We start from the raw sequence: 5,155 nt of genomic DNA on the forward strand, positions 1-5,155 counted from the left end.
GTCTATCAAGGGGCCCATTTCTTGCCCCCTGACTTGGAGTTTCCCTTCTGATCCTGAACAGTATTTGCAGTACAATCCCCAGCAAAGAGGCATCGCTGCAGACAAACGGCCAACCCTTCCCAGAACGTCTTGGTCTTTGAGTGTGTTTTTTATTTCACATCACCACCATGAAGGCTGTCTCCTGATCTCAGTGTTACCAGGTGCTTTTTGCCCAGGGCTAATTTAGAAGCCCTGCACCTGCTTTGGCCTTGGTCACATGTGATGATCTGCTTGTGCTTTGCTATAGACTGAATGTTTTGTGTCCCCTCCAGATGTAAGTGTTGCAATCCTAACCCCTCATGTGATGGTACCAGGAAGGGGGGCCTTTTGAGCTGACTAGGTCATGAGGGTGGAGCTCTCACCAATGGCATCAGTGCCCTTATAAAAAAGAGACCCCAGAGAGCTCCCCCGCTCCTTCCACTGTGAGAAGATACAGTGAGAAGACGGCCATCGATGAACCAGGAAGCCCGCTCTCACCAGACACCAAATCTGCCTGAGCCTTGATCTTGGACTTCCCAGCCTACCAAACTGTGAGAAATAAATGTTTGTTGTGTAACCCACCCAGTCTGTGATATTTTTGTCATAGCAGCTGGACCAGCCTAAGCCATGCCTAGTCACCACAGGCGGGCCACGGAGCCCAAACGATGAAGATGCTTCCACACATACTGCACTGCCTCCCACAACTTAAAATACCGCTTCCCGTCCTAAATCAAAGCCCTGGAGGGCGGTTTTATCCTTTCAGAATGGTCTAAGTGAGGGATCTTGTCGTTAACCTCTTTTGTAGATCTGAACTGTTCAATTCCCATCGGGTGACCTGGAGCGGAAGAGCAGCCAATTGTAAATCCTCTAATGACGTTCTCAGCAGAAACTGCTGGCCTTCACTTGAAAATCCTGAAGTCCTTTGCCAATCTGACACATCCCAGCTTCCTCCACCCCTCCCCCATTGCTCACTAAAATCAATCCTTTTTTGCTAATTAATGCCGTGAATGCAGACAGCCAGTGCAGGGGCTCCCTAGTGTGGATATTTTTAGACACTCATAATTTAGGTGGTGTAGATTAATCTTTTTCTTTCTTTTTTTGGTCACACAGCATTTGGAATCTTAGTTCTCCGACCAGGGATCGAACCCATGCCCCCTGTAGTGGAAGCACAGAGTCTTAACCACTGGACCACCAGGGAAGTCCCAGATTCTGAATGTTTAACATGAAAGAATGTGTGAGAATGGTCTGGGGGAGGGAATGAATGAACAGGAGAACCACATCGCTCACGTCCTCTGTGTGATGGCGCCCTCGCCCTGCTCTTTGCCTGCAGGCTGAGCCCTGATTCCCAGTCCAGCTTGCCACTTCCAGTTTCCTCCTCCCCACCTCCCCTGGACTCTCACGTCTACTCTAATTTAGATATTGATACTGTGTTTTCAGACTAATGAAGACAAGAAGGACAAGTTTGCTTAAACTGTCAGTGAATTTGAATGGGGAACCAAAAGCCATCTACTCAAGATGAGGAAGAGTTCTGTAAGATCAAATCCACTTTATTGGATGAATTTTTAGCAGTGCAATGGTGTTCTTTTTAATAAGAAGACTGACAAATCCTACACAGGGAGAAAGAGATTTGACACAGGAGTTTAAGGAGATGTCCTCAGCAAAAACCAAGTTGAGCAGAATAAGTGGCTTCTTCCCCAAAGCAATAACTCCCCATCTAATCTCTTTTCACAGCTCATTAATTCTCTCGGAATCAGAAAAGGGTGTTTCCCAATTATCCTGCCAAGGGAGAACCCTGCAGGTGGATGGAAACTGAAGGTCCACAGCACAGCACACACAGGGGTGGCAGGAAGAGGTGGGGTGGCCTAACTCCTGCCGCCTGAGCTCAGGAGCTGCCCTGGGGGCAGGGGTTATGCCGGATGATGGTCCATCTGTGTTTGTTTAGGAAGCTCTGCTGGGCCCAGAGGCCCTGCCTTCTCTGATTATCTGTGGCCTTGAGCAAACAAATTAACCTCTCTCAACCTCAGTTATCTCTTCGGTAGCAAGGGGTTCCTAAGAGCTTCTCTACAGTGTTTTGAGAATTAAGTGCCATCTTCGGGGCAAGGGCCTAACCCATCGCTGGGCACGGAATAGGTGCTTATTCCAGGGCTTATTTTTAGATGACAACAGGCAACTTTGGGGGGTGGGTGTTTTAGTTTTTGGCAACTTCAATACAAAAACTTCAAGTTTCTGAGGCTCTCAGCTCATGGGAGACACAGGGCTGAGGGGTGTTGGAAGGCAGGCGTGGGGCCAGTATGTGACAGAAGGTGCCTGGCAGTTACCGATCATGAGCAGGGGGGCTCTCCCCAGACAGATAAGGGCTCCTTCACCTCTGTCAAGACCAGCTGCTCCGGCCAGGACCTCAAGCAGCAGGAGGAAATGGCAGGAAGTGGGCTCACTGCACAGCAAGGGTGGTGTCTGGAGGGCAGAGTCCCAGGCAAAGCCCATTCAACCCGGCCCGGGACCAGGAGACTTCAGGCAAGACTGTGATGTCCCAGCAAGTGTCCCATTGATGGGGAGAGGATGACTCGGGGGGACTTACCTTCTTCTGGGCTCCTGGGGACTTCACCCTTACAGGGGATGGTTCCAGAGAGGAAGGACTTGGAGGTTGAGGCAGGAAGTTAGCTCCCAAGGCTTTTAGGGTCTGACTTGTGAGAACATTCTTTGGGATTTTGGAGATGCTGAGGCCTGTGGAATGACCTGTGGAAGCCACCTTACAGCCTGTCTTACCTGTCTGTGGCCCGCCAGAGGTGATGGGTGATCTCAGAGCCATGCAGCTAAGGGCTGGGACCCATGGGTGACTTGTGTGCGGAAGCAGTGTTTTAAAAGTGATCCACTGAAGTTCTGGCCTTTATCAAACTTTACACTGAGTGGGTCCATGTTTATACAAGAACTTCCAAAAAATGATTTGAAGAGTGTCTCAGACTTTAGTTAGAGCAGTTGGTCACCAAGCAAGGCTTGCCTTGGGATACAAAGGGCAGTCTTCTTGCATTTGAATTTTCTTGAGAGAAAGCAGCTAACGTGCACACTGGGATTACTACCTGCCTCATCCCAGCACAGGCGGCTCTGGCCCATCATGGGGCTTCAAATAAGATCGTGCTGATCTCTTCCTCATCAGTGGCTGAGAGATGTGATGTGGCCCAGGTTCATGGAGGCTACCCCAGAGCTAGGGAACAGGAGAGCGGTTCACATGGCCAGCTGGGGTTGCTAAGGGGAGGCAGGTGTGAAACAGGCCCAGGACCCAGTCCAGCTGCAAGGCTAGCTTCTCCCGTGGTTTCCCCATCCTTGCTTAGCTGCCTCACAGAGGGGTCTATACCTGCAGGCACTGATCGGTTTCAACTAAGGCAGCATTTAGATCTGCTGGGGGGGGGGGGGGAGTGGCAAGGAAATAGTTGTGCAGTGCAAGCCTTGGAACGGGTGGGCCTAGGCTAAGGACCCCACCACCTGACAGCTCCAGCTGTAGCTCCTCCACCCCCAAGGCATCCGGTCTTAGGGATAGGCTTTCTGCCTTAGAGTCCTGACTGCAAGAAGTTCCCCACTGGTGGCGTGCCCCAGGCTGCCTGCCTCCCTTTCCCTGGAGGGCAGGATTCCAGCCCATTCCCCGTTCCCTCCAAGACCTTCTTCGCCATGGAAAGATGCCTGGAGCCAGGACTCAGCACCACATCTCTGTCAGGAAGACCCCACTGCTCACTGCTTCCCGATGCCCACCTCTCCAGATCCAGCCCCGGGGCCCAAGCACCAGGGTCCCCTTCCCCGACGTGTGGCCACCTGCCTCCTCTTCTCTGCAGCCCCAGGACCTGGAAAACCCAGCCCCAGGGGAACTGGGCCTGAGATCCAAACTTAGTCCCCTTGGCTCTGCCTTAACTTTCTGCTTCTACTCCCAGGGAAGGTGCTTTGTGTCTGGGGCAGGAAGATGCTTCCATTTTCAAAGGCTAGAGCTGTGCAGTGGTGGTGAGGCCTCCCCAGTTCTGTGGCCAGAACATCTGCCATCTTTCTCCAGGTCTAGGTCAGCTGAGAAACCTGTCACCCTCCACACATGCCAGACGTGCCCCATCGCTGTGATAGCTGCACTGTCTGTCCTTTTCCTACACCTCTAGACTGGAAGGGAAGGCCCTCTGTCATTGTCATTGTCATTTTTTTTTTTTTTTTGGCCACACTGCACGGCTTGGGCTTGTAGGATCCTAGTTCCCTGACCAGGGACTGTACCCAGGCCCTTGGCAGTGAATGCTTGCAGTCCTGACCACTGGACCTCCAGGGAATTCCCATGCCATTGCTGTTTTTAAGGGTCATCTCCACTCATCTCTCTTTTAACGTTCACTCCCTCTCCAATTCTCCATGTTTGCAAGGTGGGGGTGACAGCCCCCCTTCCCTGGCCACCATCCCCACTCTCCCAGCCCAGCTGCCTTGTTAGACCCGCACCTGCCGGAGGGGAGGCCTAGAGCCTGGCTCCAGCTGAGAGTCTCCAGCCTGGGCTCGAAGGTGATGCCGCCTCTGCAGGCACCTTTCACTTTGCTTCATGTCCATACGTCGCCTGGTAACAAAGATCAAAGTCAGCGATCTCAGTGACAATTGGTGCCGCTGCTCATTTTCAAATCCAAGTTGCTTGCCTTTCTCTGTGTTTCTTCTCCCCACCCAACCCTGTTTCAGCACTGACTGGCTCACCCTGCCCTCTGACCTCAGCGTTCTCCCCGGATCACACCGTGGGCTCTCTGACATTGTGAGGGAAACCACAGTGAAGCTTAGAAGTACTTTGAGATTTTTGGGCCAAAGTCCTAGCAAAGTTCCAGCTGCTGGGGTTCTCCCTTTGGTGGGAGGTGCAGGCACAGTGTGGCTGGGGTGGCCAGGAAGTGACAGATGGCGACTCTGCAAGTGCCTGAGTGCTCTGTGGCCCAGGGCCCCAACTAAATGTCACCCTAAGGAGAGCGGTGATCCGTAGGCTACATTAGACATGCAGAACACAGCGGCGGGGGTGGGGCACACACAATTCACAGGTAATGCAGAGATCCATCAGCAAGGGCCTCATACTCTGTAGCGCACTAACTGGTCCCTGGTCACAGATTTGCAAGGAATTGCTGCGTAACTTGGATCAACCTTAATCCTG

Source organism: Hippopotamus amphibius, chromosome 9 (genome assembly GCF_030028045.1).
Source record: "Hippopotamus amphibius kiboko isolate mHipAmp2 chromosome 9, mHipAmp2.hap2, whole genome shotgun sequence".
Taxonomy (NCBI): domain Eukaryota; kingdom Metazoa; phylum Chordata; class Mammalia; order Artiodactyla; family Hippopotamidae; genus Hippopotamus; species Hippopotamus amphibius.